Genomic DNA, 24028 nt, shown 5'->3' with positions numbered 1-24028 from the left:
AAGGTTCTGGATCAAAATTAACGGCTTTACCATCAGCAGGTGATAGAGAAGAATTTATATATTTTAGAATTTTTTTTCTATTTTTTTTTTTCAGTTAGGTTTACAAAAACTTTAAATTTAGAGTCAATTTATACTAAGCATCATTTAGGTTTATATAAAAAAAACTAAAGGACTTGGACTGGGCCTACCTTTTGCATGTTACGTTTTACGTAGGCTATGTACAGTTCATTTTTCGTGCCTTCTGGCCTTGAGTTCTTTTTTGTGTTTTTTTGCTACCATGGTACAAGTGAATAAGACAAATATGTTCAAAAGTCTACTTCTTCAAAGGGCATCTGGACAGACAAAGCTCGAGGCCCATTAATCTACGACTAGTTTGAAATGTTTTGTATTTTAAACGCCTAATTTTTAAGTTTAATGAATTATTATTTCAAAGTCGCTTAAGAAACAAATTAACAGGAACTAAAATACGTGTGCGCTAAGTGTATCATTAGACCAAATATCTTCAAAGTGTCTAAGCTTATAAGACCTACTTTTTAACTTTTTTGAAATTGAAGGACAATAAGGAGTGAGGGGTTAGTCACTTGAATAATCAGGTGTACAAATCCGATTACAGAAATCGATTACTTGATTTCTAGAATTCTTAGAAAATCATTAGTAATCAAAATCATCCTTGTAGGTAATCAAAGGTAATCAGAAATCTCCGATAATCACTGCAAAACACGTGAAATCTTGAGAAAATTGGAAATAATCACATAATTTACTAGTAATCTTTTGCAATCACCTCGGTAATCACACATTTCGTGAAATAATCAAGCATAATCAATCGAGGAATTCGAAAATCCAAAATAAAAATTATAATCCGTTGAAATAGAAATAATTACTGCATTCATCGAAATTCACGAAAAATCCAGTGGTAATCACGGCATTCACCAAAATATCACAGGAATTCAAACAGAAATCACAAGTAATCAGCGCCAATAACGGGAAATCAGTGTAAAGATTAAGGAAATCACCGAAAATAATCGTAATCACAGAAATCAAGGAATTCATTCAGTAATCATTGGAATTCACATAAAAATTCAGAAATCAGTAATCAGGTGTACGAAATTTCAGCGAATGACTAGCCCCCCTATTAGGGGTCATCCCTAAAGCCAAAAGGATATAGATATAAAAACAAAATGTACACTTCGTTGAAACTTGCTGGGCCGTGTAATATGAGAAGCACTCATTTATCTCGGAATAGTGTCGACCCCCTCTGCGTAGGATTACCTTCCCGACCGTGGCACAGAGAACAAGCCGTGAATAGGCTCATAAAGTTTTTTCATGTCGACTACAGCCAAAGGCAGGGAATTATTAATGAAGTATACTTTTGGTTTTTATATCTATACACTTTTGCTAAAACCAACTGTAATTTGGTCCTATAATTACTCTTTTAGGAACACCCTGTATTTCATGATCCCTTATTTCTACTCCATTCTTAATACTCCTTGATTCCACGTTTTATCAAATACTTGTTCTGAATCTTAAAAAATCTTTATTCTAACAGAAACTCCAATTTTTCAAACTCCTTACTATTATTTTTTATAATTTGCACGTGAAACCGTGAGTAGACCGTGTTACTAACAGACAGACAGACCAACAACACAACCTCAGGTCCCCAGGGCAATCAATATTCGAGCGAAACACTCAAAAATATGAGTCAACATAAAATAAATAATATTGAATCAAAGACCCACGTTACGAATTAACTTCATATTTTCATCTTTAATTTTTTTTTTCACACATCTTTTTAATTTTATATTTATTCAAGTGAATCTTTTTCGCACACCAAAAATATTTCTTTAACACCTTTAACATCAAACGAGAAAATTCCTTTTGAAAAATTTTCTCAAGCATTTCTCGAAACCGATTTTATTTTTTTTTATTCTTTAGCGAATTTTCAAAGTTGAGAAGTAAGTTTTGGTTGGAAAAATAAAAAAAGATTTTGGTTTAGGTCGTGAGCTACGCGTTAAAAATTTTTATTGGAGAAACACACTCTTCACATTCTATGGGTTCAGCTAGCCTCCAGCTCAGAATGCAACGCTACCATAAGTTTATGAGATATGTTCCATAAGTGTGACACTTTTTAATGCTATATACTTACTGAAATTATTCGGAGCCATTTTCTGGATGTTTCACTATGCAGATTTTGGTCTCATAAGTAGTAGAAAAAATCTATTAAAAAAATCATTTTCTTTTTCACCTTCCCTTTAATGAAAAATGATGAGTGTGTTGGTACCTCTCCGAGTAACTATGACGTCACGGAGAGGTATTACTCTGGACATGTCTGTGTGTCTGTCTGTCACCGCGTTCGCAATTGGCAAATAGGATCAAACGTGTGCAATTTTTGGCTTCTACTTTCATCGTTTGGATTAAGAGGTATGCGGCGATCGGCTAGGGTTACGAGAAACGTCTAGCCTCCCAATGGCAGGGCTTCCATCAAAGGTTCACGCAATTGCGAGTTTTCTTATAAATTATTGTGAATCAATCGCCTTATATACCCTAAATTTCCCAAAATTGTTAAAAAGGCATACGCTTGAATTCAAACGTCAACAATAGCTATGTTTAAAATTATTTTAGGAATGAGGTTTCTTAAAACGATTTAACTAGAATTAAGGTAAATTAATGACGATTAAAATAATTAATATCAATTATTTTATAATTTTAGAAAAACGTCTAAATTTCGACTCGACTCGTAGAGGTATGTTTTGGTTTCCCTACTTGTTATTATTCATTAACGCAAATTGAAAAAATATTCCAAAAGAATATCAGTTTGCTTCAGGGATACCACGATATCAGCCGGTTTCTAAGTGATTTTACTTTTTGCTAATGTAGATTGAATCTATTGTGTTACGGATAATAGCCTGGGGTAAGCATGTTTTTCGTCGATTTTAACCAAACGTCCATAACTTGATTCAAAACTCCGAACTCTTATCGAGTTAAACCTTGCTGTACTGGCGATGGAAAATAATAGCTATGATAAACGTCAGGCACCCATGTTAATGTACATACAGGAATACATACAACTAATTGGAATAATATTGCGCCTACATGTTAATTTCTATGCGGGTTTTGTGGGCCCAGCTTGAGAGCTCATAATTCTGACGTCTTTCTAACTGTGTTACTTTATTGTTTGGTACCAAAGCGAGGTCAGGCGTACGAGAGGTAAAATTCGTCATCCATAGTGATTAGTCTAGCTCTTCCCTAATCCTCTTAGATACGTTTGAAAAAATGGTTACACAAAGATTCCTATTATCTTTATGTATTTCTGGTTCCACCTCGTTTATCCGAACGCATTCACTAATAACTAGACATTATCAATTGTCGAAGCGCGCAAAATTTTCAAAATTCACAAATAAAGCTCTAACAAATATTGATATTATCATAAGATTATAAGATAAATTACGTGATAAGTATGACTCTACCTATACTTCGTAATCCTAGAGACTTACACCTCGACCTAGTTCGAGAACGAGAAGCGAGAATTGAACTACTACACTCGGTTGGTTAATTTTACAGAACTTCGATCTTCCTGTTTAGTCTGCATTACTAAGCCTTTGACAGCACGCCTCACCAGGCGTCGCTTTACGAGAATCTATAACGTGTCACCAACATCACTTCATGACAAGCTCACAGTAACTAGTGTCAAACTTATGGGACATATCGTATGAACTTATGATATTATACTAGACTAGACTGAAAATAATTTAAAATTCCATACTCCTGCCATGGTCACAAAATCCTTCAATAATTAAAAAGTTTGTAGTTTAGTTCTGAACAATAGAAGAATTATTTGAATTTTCTATTTCTTTAGAGAAGCATTTTAACTAAACCAGTAGCTATTTAACCTTAAACTTAATTACCTTCATTGGTTAAGATTAGCAGACCCTGCCCTTAGGTAGGATCAGTCTTTGGTGAATTGAAACAAGGCGCCACAAATTTCTCGCTCCCTGTAAGTCCCCAAAGGATTGAAGCGAGGGGGCTTCGTGCATTGGGGCTTTTCTAACAGCGCAGACTTTAATTGAGATGGGGTTTCGTGACGAGGTCAGATCCTCATTAAATTGCCTGTATTAGCTCGAAAGGCGAATGAAGAGGCTTAAGCTCACCTTCAAACCTCAACGCTAAGCCTTGGCTCTTCTTTAAATGGAACCAGCCAATATAAACTGAACAATAGATATCAGAAATATTTGTTTAACCTACTCCGTCTACCAGATTTTAATTCCGAAATTGTCTTATGTCGTCAGCCTAATTTCAAATGGTTGATGTTGCAGACTGGCAGTTCATTTGTGACGTTATAGCATTGATACTACGTGGAAAGGGGAAGCTAAAAAATTTGGTAAAGCGCCATGAATTAACCTGGAATCAATTAACCAAATCAGGATTAACGTGAACAGAAATATTTTAAAGCAAAGAATATGTTTTGAACAATTTACATAGTTAACGAAATACAAGAGATATTTAAAAAACTAGAATGGTTTTACAGAACAATCATTTTCACAAGAAATCGTTAGCATTTAAGGAATAGCAATAAATATATTGCAAAATTTTCAAAATCACAAGAAATGTTTAACAAAAAAATAAATTAATGAAATAGCAAGGGATATTTGAGACAAATTAATGAAATAGCAAGGGATATTTTTGACAAATTAATGAAATAGCAAGGGATATTTTAGACAATTTAATGAAATAGCAAGGGATATTTTAGACAAATTAATGAAATAGCAAGGGATATTTTACACAAATTAACGAACGAAATAGCAAGGGATATTATACACAAATTAACGAACGAAATAGCAATAAATGGTCTCGACTATTGATTTCATCTCGAAGGTACATTGTTTTTGGAAAGCCTTTACGTTTAGATAAGTATAATTTCTCATATCTATGTAATGAAGTAGGGACGGGGTCTCTGTAATAGTGACAGGGAGCATTTCAGATTCCCCAGGTGAGACAGACGCAAATGGTATTAAGTAAGAGATGGTTGGTACTAGGGGAGGCGCTGCGGTCGGTCGGCTTTCAACTCAATTACAAATTCAGCCGAACACGTTCGTAGGTTTTTAGTTTTTGTAAATTTGATCGTACGGTGTTTCTTAATTATAAGTAGTTTTAAGTTTAATAATCGTCTGCTATAGTGGATATCACACGATTGGACCATAAGAGTGTGTACCACTAATTTTATCAAAGGCAAATAGGTATAAGTGAATGTGAGGGTAGTAAGAAGATCTAACGGTTTACCAGGAAAAAATCGCATAAGGGGTGTTTTCGACAAGGGGTATTCTTAGGTTCAAACTGAGTGGGAATTGTCAAAGAACATGGGGTCTACAAAATATATCTCCCAATAAACAAGGAAATAGATATATTGAGCTAGTTGGAGAATGACGCAGGAATTAATACCTACACTCAGTTAATTTTGTAGCCCCATCTTCCTATTTAGTCTCTACTAAGCCTTTGACAGCGCCTCAACAGGCGTCGCCTTACCTCGAATCTATGACGTTTCATCTACGTCACTTCATGACAAGCTCCAGTTTGTAACCAGTGACAGACTTATGGAACATAATCTTATGATCTTATGGTAATTTGGTAATATCAGAAGTAATAAGAGAGAAGGGAGACATTAGAGCCTGCTTTGATAACGAGAGTCCGACCAACCTCAAGAAAACCGCGAAAACTTTGCGCAAGTACACAGCTTTTAACCAATTTACTGCAAATATAGTTCTTTAAGTTCTACGCGCCGCACGCGGCAGTCTGCTAGATTTTCATTCTCCAAAGGCTTAGGGCTGTCGATGTTTCGTTCTTGCGTAATTATAACCTCAAGTATGTATTTCATTGAAAATAATTTTTTTTTAATTCAGAATAATTAGTTTTCATCTATTTATTACCTTCAAATTATCTGATTTTGGTATGTTCTCAATTCCCGTGTATCTAAATTAATTGCACAGCTTGATTTCGTTTATCAACATGAAATTCGGCCATTTTTATCTCCTTCAATGTAAAGTTGTAAACAAAGCTACTTTTTATTCGTCAACCGAGACGTCAAGCTAAGACAGAAGTTAGATAGCCAATCAGTGAAGGGTAGTTGATTTGAGGTTAGTAAGACTGTTGTTACGAGTGTAAAGCATTATGGAGATATAAAGTGTGTCCCTTCTCTCTTATTCCCTTCTGGTAATATTAAACTAAAACGCTAATTGGTCGTTATTCCCTTCTGGTAATATTAAACTAAAACGTTAATTGGTCGACCAAAGAAGATTGGGAGAAAGAAATCAAGACTTGTAGTACGTCGAAAACATCATAGAGGGGACTAAGTAAATCTCTCATTTATACCTGCTATTGGTTTTACAGCCAAATTTTAATTAATGTCCATATAAGTTTCTTCGTTACAAATTATTTTTTTTCTTTTGGTACTCTTTCAATACATGGAATATATTTGAAGATTGGGAGAAAGAAATCAAGACTTGTCGTACGTCGTAAACATCATACAGGGCACTAAGTAAATCCCTCATTTATACCTGCTATTGGTTTTACAGCCAAATTTTAATTATTGTTCATATAAGTTTCTTCGTTACAAATTATGTTTTTTTTTCTTTTGATACTCTTTCAATATACCCATGAAGTATATTTTAACACGAACCATTAATTTAAAATAAGTAGAGTTTATGATAGAATTGAAAAGCATATCCTGATGCGACTATTAAACCACTCTGGTCTGGGTTAATGGATGGTATTTAACAAAACGTTAAGTTCCGATCGAGTGTTTTTCAGCGCTTACTTAGTACTTTTATAATCGACAAAAAACTATTAATGCAATCATATAATCAATCACAATTTTATAGTCACGGTTAAAGGAAGTCTTAAACATTTCGATTATGTTAGAAGTAAAAACACCTTTATACAAAATGCCCCAAAGGTCAAATCGAGAAATTTAGCCTAAGGAATAGGGACTCCTCTCTACTTTTTAATTTAGCTATAGTGATACGAATAAATATCGCAGTTTTGTGGCTATTTTCCATCCACAATTTTTCGATTTTACATCAAATTTATTATAACTTTTTATCGAGACAATTCGTCATTTTACCATGGTTAAAAAAATCTTCTTTGACAATTAATTTCAGTATTTTAGGAGTTTGTAACGTTTGGGAATACAATTTTTATTATTGTACTTAGATTACAGAAATTTCCATGTAATTTTACAATTTTTTGATTGGAAGGATGTAGATGTTGATATGTCTCTGCGACAGTCCACCCTTTTAGCTCCGTTGCGAGTCCGTATGCACTGATTCTAATTTAGAGTCACTGCTAGGACAAAATTTGAGGGTTCTAGCCAACTGAAAAACCGTCCAGTGCGGGTTCTAGCAAACTGAAGTTAAGCAATAGAGAATTTCCTCTCAGAGGGATGCAAAAATTTACAAGTAAATTAAAAATAGAAATTGTTTATCTTCAGTTTACTAGAGAATCCATCGCAAAGTTGCTCAAAAATCGGCACCTAGCCCCATTGTTAGTCTAGATGATCCCTTTACACTTTGCTACAACCCTTTAGCAAACCGTCTATTATCTAAATGAATAACTACGGATAATAATACCAATTAACAAGTAATAAACTTAATAAGATATGTATGGCCTGGGATAGATTTAATTTTAGAAGTAGGAATGGGGAACTGTTAGTATTTACTTCAGTCCGACGTAACGAAAAGTTTCAGTTATCTTATTGGCTCACTTAAACTACGTTTTGATGACGTTGCTGACGGGGACGGCGAAAAATACGTAATTCCTTTTTACCTCTGTCGCTATGACCCGCCTCTTCTTTCATACCCCCCCCCCGTTCCGTGGAAGGGGGTCCGGGACTTAGACGCGCGCCCAGATCACTCTGTTCTCCATTCCTACTTCTAAAATTACATCTATCCCTGCTATACATCTATTTCCTAGCCACAAATATTTTGCACATTTTTAAGTTTTATCCCCTCATTTGTTAATTTGGTATTATCCGTAATTCTAATTATCGATTCCTTATTCTATTTTCTTTGGTCAACATTTCCTTGAATATTATAGCGAAAAACACAAGACCATATACTGTAATGAATCATGTTTTATTTATGATAAATATTATAGGCCCCAAAGGAAAAAAATACATATTTTTCTTCTATAGAACGCCTTATACAACGTTATATGTCAAACCAGGTGTTTCGAAACACACCGGATTTTAACACTATGTAGACTAAATTATAGGCTAAACCGTGTGGCGTAAGGGTATGAAATTTTAATATATAAATAAAATATATGGGTTAGGAATAATAATTAAACGCTAATTAACTTTGAATAATTACCATTTTCAAATATTTCATTAAATACGAACTCGACTTTATTTCGTCGTCGACATATTTTTGAAATCTATCATTATCAATAAAGGTACCATTTAACTTAAAAGCATAGAGAATGCCTGTTAAACGCTCGTTAACTAATCATTAATATTATGGCAAGTTAATTTGACGTATTTTTTATTATTATTACGTAACCGGCTTTGAATATTTTCTTCATTGCTGCCAAGAATGAAATCTTGCGCCCCGCGGACACAACGTGTATTTTAACTTCTTTCAATTTTTTATTTTTTTTTTTTTTTTTGTAAATGGTAGCGTGTGTTTTAAAATTCAAGGTAAAATTAAAAGGTTTACTTCGAGACTTGAATTTTTGACTCTTCTCTTTAATTATGGTTTAATTGATTGAGGATATGAAGTCCAGCTTCCATCAAATCATAAAAGTGACCTATTCTACGTTGAGGTTTTAGGCTATTTTGTTTTGAAAATATTTTATTTTATTTAAAAACTTAGGTTTAAGTGTTTTTTTTTTCAATTTATTATTAGGCTATTTAAATTTAGTTTGGCTATTTTATTTAAATTATTTTTAGTTTGGATATTTATTTGAATTATTTTTAGTTGGGATATTTTAATTGAATTATTTTTAGTTGGGATATTTTAATTGAATAATTTTTAGTTGGGATATTTTAATTGAATAATTTTTAGTTGGGATATTTTAATTGAATAATTTTTAGTTGGGATATTTTAATTGAATAATTTTTAGTTGGGATATTTTAATTGAATAATTTTTAGTTGGGATATTTTAATTGAATAATTTTTAGTTGGGATATTTTAATTGAATAATTTTTAGTTGGGATATTTTAATTGAATAATTTTTAGTTGGGATATTTTAATTGAATAATTTTTAGTTGGGATATTTTAATTGAATAATTTTTAGTTGGGATATTTTAATTGAATAATTTTTAGTTGGGATATTTTAATTGAATAATTTTTAGTTGGGATATTTTAATTGAATAATTTTTAGTTGGGATATTTTAATTGAATAATTTTTAGTTGGGATATTTTAATTGAATAATTTTTAGTTGGGATATTTTAATTGAATAATTTTTAGTTGGGATATTTTAATTGAATAATTTTTAGTTGGGTTTTTTATTTGAATTATTTTTAGTAGGGTTTTTTATTTGAATTATTTTTAGTAGGGTTTTTTATTTGAATTATTTTTAGTAGGGTTTTTTATTTGAATTATTTTTAGTTGGGTTTTTTATTTGAATTATTTTTAGTAGGGTTTTTTATTTGAATTATTTTTAGTAGGGTTTTTTATTTGAATTATTTTTAGTTGGGTTTTTTATTTGAATTATTTTTAGTAGGGTTTTTTATTTGAATTACGTTTAGTTTAGCTATTTAATTCGAATTAATTGAGTTGGGCTAATTTGTTTTAAAACGATTGATACATGCCTAATTATGTTTATTTTCAATACATTGAAGGTGGGTTAATTTGTTTTAAAACGATTGATACATGCCTAATTTAAACTATTGATAAATGTTTTATAATATTTATTTTGAAATCATGAAGATGGGCTATTTTTCATATAAAATAGTCAATAATAGTTGAATTATTTCTTGTATATAAAGTTGGGCTATTAATTTCTAAAACAAAGAGTTGGCTTATTCTAAAAATATAGGGCTGGGCTATGCATTTTCTAAAACATAAAGAGTTGGGTTAATTATTTTCTAAAAATTATAGATTTCGACTATTACTTTTATTAAATCTTGGTAGATTTGAATGAATAATTAATTACAAAAAAAAAAATTCATAGCTTCTAATTGTTCCTTTTGAGCCTTTAAAATTAGGCTTAGATTCTATGAAACGTTTCAAATTTGAGTCAGATTTTCATGAATAGTTTCTGATCAGCTTTACTAAATAAACACATAAACAACAAATATTTTAGTTACATTTTTCTCTGCATTGACACACATAGTCTATATCGAAATGTTTTGCGTTTGTGTATGGGGATACGCTTGAATGATGGTGAAATTAATTTGAATTGAGGGAACGTTCCTAAAGTCCCAATGTAAAGAGTGCACGGGTGTCACTTATGTTAAAAAGATGATCTATTGAGCGGAGCGTGTACGAGGGCTGAGGCTACGTAAGGATGATATAATTCATATTATTTAGGCAACATTTTATAAGCTGGGAAACAATAATATACAAGCGTTTTGTCTCGCGTCACTGCCCGAGCTACCGGTCGACGTTTATTATTATAAAACAATTGAAGAGATACGCTATATAATAATTAGAAAGGCAGAGACAAGTGCCAAACCCAACCACGGCCCCCTTCGTCTATTTACTCTTAATTGATATCAAATTGTTTTAGGCCTAGCCTAGTAATTCAGTTCCCTTCAATAATCTTTGGAGACAAAAAAATATGGGATTTTAAACGGCGAGGTAACAGGATTGCCAGGAATTTAAAGGGACTGTTAAGAAGGCATTGTTAAAGGTTCGTTAAAAGTTATTTGAAATACGTCACAGGCAACACGTGACGCCAACCATACAAAGACTCCATATGGAGTGGGACTAGACACTTAAGGCTCTTTCAGACGATCCAACTTTTTGACTCAGCTCGATGGGTCAAAAAGTTGTATCAACTTGCCCAACTTTTGAAAGGGAAAAGTGAAATAAATCCTTCCTATTCACACGACTAAACTTTTACCGCCAAATGGAACTTTTTAAGCGCCACCTACCTTGGCACTTACGAAATAACCCGCGAAAAAGGCTTTTTTTTGTAATTCATTTTGATTGGCTGGAGAAATGAACTTAAAAAGTTGAGTCAGCAAAAATTGTATCACTGATCCAATTTTTCCTAGCCAGCTTTTTTGGTGACTCAACTCATCCAGCGTCTATTCACACGATCTAACTAGTTGATTCAACTCGAGTTGAACCATCAATCTGAGTCAAAAAGTTGGATCGTCTGAAAGAGCCTTAGGTTTCTTGGAACCACGCCTTTCCTCAGACACGTGTCTATGACGTATTTCAAATAATTTTACCCACGCATCTTTACAGTTACTTTAAAAATTGTCAAGGAATTTGATTTCAGCTCGGACACTTTACAATAAATAGGTTTTAAAACCTACTTTGAAGAATTTTTTATTAAAATAATATTCTAGGGTTTACTCGAGTATATAAATTTAGTTTATACAAACCTATAAGATGAGCGTTTATGATCATAATTGAAATACCAGTAGGCATTTCTAGATGGAGCTATAGTTGCCTAATTGCATAGAGGGAACAGGATTCTGGCTTCTCTCTGGTTGGCGCCATCTGCTCAATGCCTGTTTTCTTTCGAAATAGATTATGGACAATTTCAAAAGCCTTCAATATAAAAACGTTATTGAACCTTTACCTAGCAGAAGTATATTGTGAAATATGTGGTAATGTAGCAGTGTGCGTACGCTGGTGAAGTAAAGCTAAAAGCACCCAGTGCAAGAGTTTCGGGTTAAGGTGTCTTTCATTTGCGCAAAGTTCTCATCGCTAATTACAGCGTTCGTACGGAACCTGGATAAGTCAGGGATTTGGAAAATGGGTTAAAAAGTCAGGGATTTAAAGTGTTTTCCTAAAAAGTCAGGGATACGTCAGGGATTTCGTTTGGAATATCAAACCATGCTTCGAGCAATGATAAATATGGACCAGGGGTGATGAAGTGGACTCTGGTAAAGACCTTAAAATGGTCAGGGATATTGGCAAAATTTGGTCAGGGATTAGCTAGAAAAGTCAGGTATTTTCAATATAAATATTTCGTACGAACCCTGAATTTGAGGTATTGTTGAAAATGTCCACACTTCGAGGTCATCTCAAGGACATTTAGGGACCAATCAATGTTTGGGAGCCCATATCTCCGTAACTAAATATTGTAGTCCACATGTTCTTCGACACATTACACTCTTTTTGTCCCAAAGAACATACCACCTAATTTATGTGTAGACTTATCACACACACCCTGTGTATAAACCATTTTACTTACGTTACTTCGCGACTAAGACAAAGTAACGAACCCATGTCAGTGTCAATCTTACGAACGTGTATAGCCAGCAGAACGTCCATCTGCTTTCTTATTAATTCGAAGGGCAAAACCTGAATGTCGGGCATCGGGGGACAAAGTCATGAAGAGACAATTTATAATAAGGAAAATCATTTAAGCCGTGTAACTTCTTTTTTTTTTCTTATAAATATTTAAGAGGTATGAAAAATGGGCAATTTAAGGGTAAAAATCTGTTGGACCACCAACGGCGAGATCAAAGAGAAAACGAGCCGAATGAACGTCAAACTATAATTAAATTAATCGTAATTGTTTTTTGACAAAGATGTGAAAGGTAGGAATGAAAAACAAGTTGGGAAACCAAAATAAACCTCTCCGAGTCAGGACGAAATTAAAAGGTTTTTCTTAAATAATTAAATATTAATTATTTTAATAGTCATTAATTTAGCTTAATTCTAGTTAAATCGTTGTAAGAAACTTTATTCCTAAAATAATTTTAAACATAGCTATTGTTGACGTTTGAATTCAAGCCTATGCCTCTTTAACAATTTTTGAAAATCTTGGGTATATAATGCGATTGATTCACAATAAATGATAAGAAAACCCGCAATTGTGTTAACCTTGGGTGGAAGTCCCGCTATTGGGAGGCTAGACATTTCTCGTAACCCTAGCCAATCGCCGCATATATCTTAATCCTAAAGATGCGAGTAGAAGCCAAAAATTACTTTCTGCAAACAAGTTTGCTTCGATTTGCCAACTGCGAACACGGTGACTGACACACACACACAGACACGTCTCGTGTAATACCTCTCCGTTACGTCGTCGTCATTCGGAGAGGTAGAAAACAGTTTTATTTCGTTTAATAAGGGAGAACATTTCGAATGTTAATTAGGAAATAAAGATTCAATCGGCGTTTCCAACTGTGGGAGTTTCCTCCCAAAACGATGGGCCTCCTCTGCATCTAACATGCAGTTCTTATAAGTTCATGCTTCAATCACCTATTGTCAATGTCGGAAAGTCGAGAAAAACCATAAAAATTAACTAGAAATTAGTTATTTTTATGTAAATTAAATGATCTTTTCATTCGGTTGCGTTTTAATTATAGTGGGATAATATTTCAAATCGTTTTAATTAACTGAGTTATAGTCTGAGCTTGTCACGCTATTTAAACGTAGTAAAGTTTTTCTACCTGTTTTTCAACAAACAGCATTTGATATAGAGAAATGTTTTGTGCTTTTTATATCATCGGTACCAGCGCATTGTAGTACATATCTTTACATTATAATTAGGAAAGCCCCTAACTATATCTTATTCTTCAAAGACATCGCTACCCAAATTATAGCATATACCATAAGTTTATAAGATATGTTCCTTAAGTATAACACTACCTATACTTCGTAATGCTTGAGACTTACTAAGAGCTAGTTCGAGAACGACAAGCGAGAATTTTGCAGTCCATCTTCCTATTTAGTCTTTACTAAGCCTTTGACAGCGCCTCACCAGGCGTCGCTTTACCTCGAATCTATGACCTACCTAGGTCACTTCATGACAAGCCCCAGTTTGTAACCAGTGACAAACTTATGGTCAATATATCTTATGAACTTATGATATACAGGGTGTTTGTGATAAGTCTGGCATAAATTAAGGGGGAGCCATTTTGAGTCGAAAATATAACTTCTATCTCCATTTTGCCATCCGGGTCACTGTTTTCAAGTTAAGATGGTAGTATTTTAGGGATAACCCCTTACGTTTAATTAATTTTGGTGAACTGGTGACGTTCAAGCCTTGTCTAAGGTTTAAACCTCCACATACTAGGCATAAACCTAGTTTTAGCAGAAGAAACTTAAAAGGATGTCTTTAAAAAAACAAAACCCAAAACCAAGAAGCGCTATCTAGTTGACTAGGGAGAAGGTATAAGTTTTCTAAGTATTCGCACGTCATAGTCCCAGTCCCCCTTTCAAAATACAAGGGGGGACGTAAAAGGAGGCCGGGCTATTTTGCCTCTCTTTAGTCGGAAAATACGTAATTTTTGTCATTCGCGTCGCGCTGACGTGAGTTTTCAAATACCAATGAGATGCTGGTTGTAATTTAGAGGCGGGGATTAACTCCGGACCTACGTCTGGACTGGAGATAAAGGTGGAGATAAATGTGGCGAATTTATATCTTCTCCCTAGTAAACTAAATATCGCTTCTTGCCAAAACCTTATACGATATCCCAAATTAAACGAGCACTGTATCTTTTACAAAGATACTTGGTTATCTTGCTACTTCAAAAATTGTCAAATTTATCCATTGAGATGAAGAATCGGTTCAATAAAAATTGTTCTGTAAGAATTTTGTGTATACGTTAAGGGCCCCTGTTCCTGGAAAAATCCATAAAAATTTCAAATCAAGTAAACATAACCTTTTCAGGCTGTGCGAGATATAATATAAATATGTAAGGAAAAAATATCCCTGGCAAAAACGTCATATTCAGAAACAGAAATTTCGGTATATAGCCCGGGCTCCTAAAAAACATTTCTCCATAATATCGCGTCTCTCAAAAGAACCATAAAATTCTATTTCGGTTAAAGAAATGTTTACATTATTTTTATTTTCGTGTTGGGGATACGTCAATTTAAATTGAAACTATACCAATATGATATGACTGAATTTTAATAACACTTTCAAGATAGTTTGTCGTCAATTCTATACCTTTATTGCAAAGGGACGTCAGGTTAAGGTAACTGTGACGCGACATGGGTCATACGTTTCAGTTACACCGCGTCAAAAAATAGACGCCGTTTTAACTTGACTTACGACAGTTTCACCAAAAAAATATTTTTCGACTTTACTTAACACGACAAGGTTCTCATAAACGGTATACAGGGTGTAGCAAAATGGTTGGTAGGACCGAAGTCTGCAGGTTCTATGGGTAATTTTTACTCGAAAGGGTTCTATGGTTAATTTTTACTCGAAAGTGTTCTATGGGTAATTTTGACTAGAAAGTGTTCTATGGGTAATTTTGACTAGAAAGTGTTCTATGGGTAATTTTGACTAGAAATTGTTCTATGGGTGATTTTGACTAGAAATTGTTCTATGGGTGATTTTGACTAGAAAGTGTTCTATGGGTGATTTTGACTAGAAAGTGTTCTATGGGTGATTTTGACTAGAAAGTGTTCTATGGGTAATTTTGACTAGAAAGTGTTCTATGGGTGATTTTGACTAGAAAGTATTCTATGGGTAATTTTGACTCTAATTCTATGGGTAATTTTGACTCTAATTCTATGGGTAATTTTGACTCTAATTCTATGGGTAATTTTGACTCTAATTCTATGGGCTTTTTTGACTCTAATTCTATGGGTAATTTTGACTCTAATTCTATGGGTAATTTTGACTCTAATTCTATGGGTAATTTTGACTCTAATTCTATGGGTAATTTTGACTCTAATTCTATGGGTAATTTTGACTCTAAAGTGTTCTATGGGTAACACACTTTACTTCGCTCCTACCACACAATTGGGCACACCCTGTACATGTATTTATTTTTTTTATTATTTTTTATTTGTTACATAAAGATATAGAAATCTAAGAAGACCCACACTTGACGTTTGAACTCGAGTTTTTTTTTCAGCTTTTCCTATAATAATTTTCATGTAAACTCGGAATCGGGGACCGTTACTAAATATCGAGTCTTAAAATTTATAAGAGATTTAAAAGATTTAGATTTTTTTCTTTAAGATATGGTGGTTTCAAATATCCCATTGTTTCTAAAACGCTTAGACTAAGTAATGCTATGGAATTGAATTTTAAAGGGATAGTACTATAGTAGTATTTTAATTTTGAAAAGTTTAGGACTGAAGGGACAGATATTAATGAAAACTCAAGGGGTAATCACTCTCTAGTTCCCTGTACACTAATTACGGATTAATAGTAATCAATTTTACACTGTCTAGGGCAGGGATTTTAAAGATTACGCGTAGTCACTTTAGTACAGTCAAAGTTACAGCGTGTACACCTCTTAAAAACTGTCTTATACAACTTAAAAACCAATTGCGATTTAAAAATGTTGTGAATCAAAATTCAGTGCTTATTTTTACGCTACTATCACTTTAATCACGTGGGTACATTTATCGTGGATATTCGATAGGCTTGAAGCGGTTTAAAAGGTATTTTAGAAACTGATCAAGTTATTTTTTTTCTGGATTTTGCAGGAATTTGGGATCATGTTCCATTGTTCTTTTTTGCCTGGAAAATATTACGAAGACAACACGATCGAAGAAATATCAGTTTATTGGTAAGTCTCAATTTTATTTATTTATTTTTTTCTTTGAAAATACGGCTTTACATTTTCTGCTATTAACAAATACAGTCTTTTAGCTCCAAAACCTCGAAATTAACCGACACAAACATACAGTTAATCCAGGTCTTATTTTACCCGCATATAAAATTTCATCCAAATCCGTTCAGCCATTAAAGCGGTATTGAGTTACAAACATCCAATCTCATAAAATTCAAAAACTTTCACATTTATAATATTACAAGTTGGGGAACCAAATAAACCTCTCCGAGTCGAGACGCAATTAAGAGGTTCTTCTTAAATAATTAAATAAATATAATTGATATTAATTATTTTAATCGTCATTAATTCACCTTAAATTGTTTTAAGAAACTTAAACCCTAAAATCATTTTAAACATAGATATTGTTGACGTTTGAATTCAAGCGTATGCCTCATTAACAATTTTTGGAAATTTAGGGTATACGGTATAAGGCAATGGATTCACAAAAAATTATAAGAAAACTCGCAATCGCGTGAACCTTTGGTGAAAGGCCTGCCATAGAGTGGGTGTACCTCGTATGAGCAGTTCCCGGTAGAGCAGTTCTCGAAATAGCAGCCGCGATTCCAAAAAAACAGCGGCGTTCTTCAAAATTGCTGTTTTAGAAATAGCGGCTGCTGTTTTAGAAATAGCGGCCGCTGTTTTAGAAATAGCGGCTGCCATTTTGGGAAATAGCAGTGTTTGTCTTCAGTTTCGAGTATTGTTTAACAATACAGTTATATTCGTTGTTTTCGAAAACTACCTTATTCTGTGATCATTTAGTCAGTAATGTGACCTACTAACGGATCGTGTTTTTAAAGTACACTTAAATATTACACTATTCTTCAGGCTGTATCAGTTTACAATTCTAATACCAGAATAGAAAATATTTCAAGAAAGCTTATTTTATTTCGGAAGTAGATAATTGTAAACAGTATTTTTTTGGAAAAGGCATATTATTATTTGGGAAGTGAATGAAGATAAACAGCAATATTTTGGAAAAGGCGTAACATTGTTACACCATTTCCAAAATATTACTAACCTAAGTCTAACCAATCAAAACAAAACCTAAAAACCCAACCGAACCGAACCGAACCCAACCCAACCCAGCCCAACCCAACCCAACCTAACCTAACCTAACCTAACCAAACCTAACCTAACCAAACCTAACCTAACCTAACCTATCCTAACCTAACCTAACCTAACCAAACCTAACCTAGCCCAACCAAACCTAACCTAACCTAACCAAACCTAGCCCAACCAAACCTAACCTAACCTAACCAAACCTAGCCCAACCAAACCTAACCTAACCTAACCAAACCTAACGAAACCAATAAGAAAGCTTATTTTATTTCGGAAGTAGATAATTGTAAACAGTATTTTTTTGGAAAAGGCATATTATTATTTGGGAAATGAAAGAAGATAAACAGCAATATTTTGGAAAAGGCGTAACATTGTTACACCATTTCCAAAATATTATTAACCTAAGTCTAACCAATCAAAACAAATCCTAAAAAACCCAACCGTACCGAACCGAACCGAACCCAACCCAACCCAACCCAACCCAACCCAACCTAACCTAACCTAACCTAACCTAACCTAACCTAACCTAACCAAACCTAACCTAACCTAACCCAACCCAACCTAACCTAACCTAACCCAACCTAACCTAACCTAACCTAACCTAACCTAACCTAACCTAACCTAACCAAACCTAACCTAACCTAACCTAACCTAACCAAACCTAACCTAACGTAACCTAACCTAACCAAACCTAACCTAACCTAACCAAACCAATCCAAACCAAACCTAACCTAACCAAACCTAACCTAACCTAACCTAACCTAACCAAACCTAACCTAACCTAACCTAACTTAACCTAACCTAACCTAACCTAACCTAACACTATTGGGGGTTCAAATAATCAACTTGAAGCAAACCATATCTGGCCTAGTTCTATTTAAGTTCATTTTACACAGCGTACACCATAACAAACAACAGTCGTTTTTCGCATTCCTGTTTTTCTGCTCTTTTGAGAACTGCTGTAATGGTACGCCGCGTTTACAAGAACCGCTGTAATGGTACGCCGCGTTTACGAGAACCGCTGTATCGGTAACTGTTGTAACGGGTAAACTGCCATTTCGGGAAACCGCTATTTAGGGAACTGCTGATATGAGGACCGCTATTATGGAATCCGCTCATACGGGAACCGCTCATCTGAGGGCTTCCCCCATAGAGTAGTGTCGGTAGAGAGGGGAGTAGACTGTGTATCCCTCCCTCTAGGCGCGCTTTTGTAAGAGGGGATACTGTACGCGCCCAGTAGGGGGGATGACACTGAGCTAAGAGATGGAAGTGTATGACGTTTGCTAACGTAGAACTGACATTACTCTATTGAAAGGCTAGACGTTTCTCATAGCCCTAGCCAATCGCCGCGTAAATCTTAATCCTAACTATGCGAGTAGAAGCCAAAAATTGCTTTCTGCTCCGATTTTCCAACTGCGAACGCGGTAACAGACACGCAGACATGTCCAGTGTAATACCTCCCCGTGACGTCATCGTCACTCGGAGAGGTAAAAATGAAGTAGGATAAATAATTAAGATCAGTTTTTCGAAAATCCCTTTCTATTTTTGTTTATTGTTAGAGATATTTTATTTTTATTTTCTGAATTTAGTCTGAATTTGTTTTTTCTGTAAATAAAACCTAGTTTTAATGAACAGCCCCTAAGGATGAAAGCCCCAAAAGTACTTCCAGAATCGAATAAAAAAAACCACCCAGGAAACTACTTGAAAATCCATTGAAACTGGGAATGTTTTTCCTTGTATAATGGAACTTAAAACAAGGGTCATTTCTATGCAAGAATATTTTTGCCTTCAACTTATATATATATATAAGCTATAGCTAGGTTCTTCCGTATACCACCTACCCTATTCAACAAACTTGTTCAATTCATCGATTTGTGAGCCAACGGACAAAAAACTACAAGATATAACGCTATAGCTCCCAAACCAAACCTTATCTAGACCTTTTTTATGTGTATGGAGAATTCTTTTTGTCCACTTTTTTTGGCTGGAAAAAAAAACTTTTTATCCTTATAACAATAGAATTGTACGCAAATTGTGGACACTTCCATGCATGGTGTTACTTCCAATATCTTAGTGTCTTAAAGGGATAGTCAAGAAGACATCGGCGGGATGGGTAAAAATTGTTTGAAATGCGTCAGGGCACGTGACCAAGGAAAGGCGTGGTTTATGGAAACATAGTTCGTTTTATTTCGAATGCTATATAGCAGCACTTCGGGGAATAGGGACTTGGCAGTCTTACGTCATGCAACGTCAGACTACCTTTCACAAATGCTAAAAAACATAGCTTATATAGCTTTCATTCTGATAAGAAACATACCATAATGGCGCTGGGGGCGGAGTTAAGCCCGAATTGCCAAGTTCCTATTGGCAAGTCTGCAATCTCGGGAAAAAACAGTTAAGGACAACGTGTTCATGAGTCCCACTAAATGTGGAGTCTTTGGACCTTGGCGTCCCATAGTGCTGTGACGTATTTAAAGTAATTTTAACCCAACCACATGTTTGTTTTAACCATACACGCGTGTTCCGCACTCGAACCTTGGTCATGCCAATTGTAATTTTGTTGAAGGAGGTGGAAGGCAATTCAAATATAGAGAGCTTTCAGTTGGAGGAGGAGCTGAGTCTCGTGACATAAGTTACGCTGCCATATTGGTGGGTTTAAAGCAGGAATGAAGCTGAGACCACACAATATGGCTACCAGAACATCGGTAAGACTTGGGAGGTTGTGACGTACTACTATCCCATCTGAAATCTCTCTATTGGGGGCTTAATACGACTATTAACATGGGGTTGCCCGTCAGGATATTTTTTTTTACTTTTTGGCCACCATTTTAAAAGATGGTGGCGGTATTTCAACCCCAAAAGCCGTAATCCCATATATAGGGTATAACGAACAAGTATTACAAATATTAGTGAAATGTATTGACGGGCGTTATTCATCAAGGCAGGCTTTTCTACTGTATATTTCTGGCTGCCATTTTTCAATATTGCAGCGGATTATGGAAATCTTTTTTAGTATGTATGTTTCTACTTAAGAGTATCGTCCCTGCAAAATTTCAGCGTTCTAGGTAACGCGGTTCAGGTTGGGCTTTGATTATTCGGTCTATCAGTCAGATTGGAACAGTAAGGTTCTTGATGAACTGCTCGCATTTTAATGTTAAATCAATTTATAAAAGGTGGTCTCGCCATTCTATTCTCCCTTCAACCAATTTGAGATATTGTAGCAGACGACGTGATGTTTTGGATTAATCTTACCGTTAAATGTATACAACAGGACAGGCTAAACCTAGACGCACACATGCCATCGTAACGGCCACTAGATGGATTGAAATAACTTCCAAATTACCATCTTACTGTCTTGTACGAGATTACGTCCTTCTATCTCTTCAAGTTCAAACATTTAAAAGAAAAATCTCAAAATAGAGCGTCATTTTTGATTAATAACATTTCTTCAAATAGGAAGTTATTTTGTTTTATCGGGAAGCTTTCAGAAATTGTAAATCCGTCTATAAAAAGACTACTTTGGTCCGCTATCTATTGAATGGCGCTAGCGACGTAGACACGGTCTAACCTGCTCTAGACATTTTCAGTATTAGTTTTTACTGAAGTCCAAGGAAGGACTCGGTGTTAGTTGAACGTCCCATATTACTCTTGAGACTGAAGCCTTAACCTCTAGTAGGAATGATTTCGAAGACATATAGCTTACGATCCATTGATTTCTAGCCAGAACAGAGTTTTAGGATGTTTTCTTTGCTTTAAATAGTTTGTTTCATGGCAACGATAACATTTAGGTACAGTAGTAACTTACTGGTCATTTTCTTTTAGATGTCTAGGGGTCAGACGAGAGTTCAATGAGGTCAAATTTATTAAGATTGCTCGAGTACGTCGTCTAATTAAGAAACCCTTTTATTTTTCTTACCTTCTTGCTGATTGAGGGTGATTGGGTTTCCTTGGATTTTGCCTCATTAATTTGTTGATAATTAGTGGTACTGTTCATGTTTATGGCCACGCTGTTTACTCCTAATTTTCGCTTTTAAGCCTGTTAACGTACTGTTACTATAGAAACGAAACTACTACTAATAAGCTAAGCCTTGGACTTTCGTTAAGTTATTATTAGACTATGATTTGAAGTCTAATCAGTTTCTGGTGAAATACCTTTTCTATCTACTGATTGGCCTATCCTTGGGCTATTTTTTTTTTTGATAACAGGCAGGAACCTTTACCTGCAACCAGTCTAGATACTTCTTCAAAGGCTTAAGGTTTTTTTGCAGAGTTTAAGAGGATTTGTTGAAGCTAGTAGAGAAATGAAATTAGTATAGTCATCTGATCTATTCCGTTTTATGTATTTCGTTAAACAATGTATTACTAACACCATGGAGGATTATAAAAGGAGCCATATTGTGTTGAATTCGTTTACTGCCTTAATGAAACAGGAGCTATTAGTTAGCTGAGTAGTATACGTCACACACTCCTCAGTCTTATACCACTGGCAGCCATATTGGTGAGTTTCAACTTTTCAACCCATCAACATGGCTGTGAAAATTATATCGCTTAATTTCTACACTAGCGCCTGTAAATCAATACCAAGAAGCGATATCTAGTTTACTAGGGAGAAGGTATAAGATTTCTAAGTATTCGCGCGCCATAGTCCCAGTCCCCTTTCAAAATACAAGGGGGGACGTAAAAGGAGGCCGGGCTATTTCGCCTCTCCTCAGTCGGAAAATACGTAATTTTCGTCATTCGCCTCGCGCTAACGTGAGTTTTCAAGAACCAATGAGATGCTGGCTGTAATTTAGAGGCGGGGATTAACTCCGGACCTACGTTTGGACTGGAATTAAAGTTGGAAATGTGGCGAACTTACACCTTCTCCCTAATAAACTAGATATCACTTCTTGTCAATACGTAACACCTATGCCTTTGGAGAAGTATCCAGAGTTCTCGACAATAAAGGTTTCCAAGCGAAATATAGAAATAGTTATGAAGTTGTATTATTATTATTCAAGTTACTCTAAAATATTACCTAATATTATTTTTTTTTCTCGTTACATTTCCCGCGCAGTACAATCACCTTAAAATAAGATTTCATATCTGATTTTGGCATCTGTAAAGGGGATTGAAATTTTTTTTTCACTAAATATATTCACCCGCCATTTTTCCCCAATCTTTTCAAAAGCAAATTATTATTTAATTTATTTTCTAATTTTGTAAAAGCCGGCTCCGCGCGGGGGTGGCAACGTTTCAACGTTAGAGGTAGGGCACGTCTTCGAAACCTGTTCACTTTAAAAGAATGAATAAATGAAATTGTGCCAGCGGGTTAATTTATGTTCTGTTTCAATAGGTTTTACTTTATTCGATATTTAACAGCGAACAAGCCACTGAATAAGGCGAGGATAAGATGAAAGTCTTTTTCTTTAAAGGTATTCTCGAATGCCTTATTATTATTTCAAGTGCAATTTATATAAAATAGAAAAATAAATTAAAACGATAATAAAACAATAAATAATCTATAAATAAGTAAATAATAAATAATCTATAAATAAGTAAATAATAAATAATCTATAAATAAGTAAATAAATAATCTATAAATAAATAAATAATCTATAAATAAATAAATAATCTATAAATAAATAAATAATCTATAAATAAATAAATAATCTATAAATAAATAAATAAATAATCTATAAATAAATAAATAAATAATCTATAAATAAATAAATAAATAATCTGTAAATAAATAAATAAATAATCTATAAATAAATAAATAAATAATCTATAAATAAGTAAATAAATAATCTATAAATAAGTAAATAATAAATAGTCTATAAATAAGTAAATAATAAATAATCTATAAATAAGTAAATAATAAATAAATAAATAATCTATAAATAAGTAAATAATAAATAAATAAATAATCTATAAATAAATAATCTATAAATAAGTAAATAATAAATAAATAAATAATCTATAAATAAGTAAATAATAAATAAATAAATAATCTATAAATAAGTAAATAATAAATAATCTATAAATAAATAAATAATGTACCAATAATAAATGTTAAATAATATATGAATATTATAAAATAATATATAAAAATTATAAAATAATATATGAATATTATAAAATAATATATAAAAATTATAAAATAATATATATTATAAAATAATATATAAAAATTATAAAATAATATATAAAAATTATAAAATAATATATATTATAAAATAATATATAAAAATTATAAAATAATATATAAAAATTATAAAATAATATAT

General features: G+C 33.6%; 1 protein-coding gene across 4 annotated transcripts in view; it reads left to right on the top strand.

Annotated features, from left to right (window-relative positions):
* The window catches only part of LOC149679514 (plexin-B-like), a 293178-nt gene that overhangs the window by 57488 nt on the left and 211662 nt on the right, over positions 1-24028 (top strand). For all 4 annotated transcript variants that reach the window (XM_089835325.1, XM_089835323.1, XM_089835324.1 and 1 more), the window contains exon 2: positions 16573-16655. The gene's annotated coding sequence lies outside the window, so the exon portion shown is untranslated. The remainder of the gene's footprint in view (positions 1-16572; positions 16656-24028) is intronic.

Source organism: Phalangium opilio, unplaced genomic scaffold (genome assembly GCF_054372755.1).
Source record: "Phalangium opilio isolate 3A_F unplaced genomic scaffold, DU_Popi_V2 ptg000041l_1, whole genome shotgun sequence".
NCBI classification, from domain to species: Eukaryota; Metazoa; Arthropoda; class Arachnida; order Opiliones; family Phalangiidae; genus Phalangium; species Phalangium opilio.
This window is presented reverse-complemented; position numbering and strand designations above follow the sequence as displayed.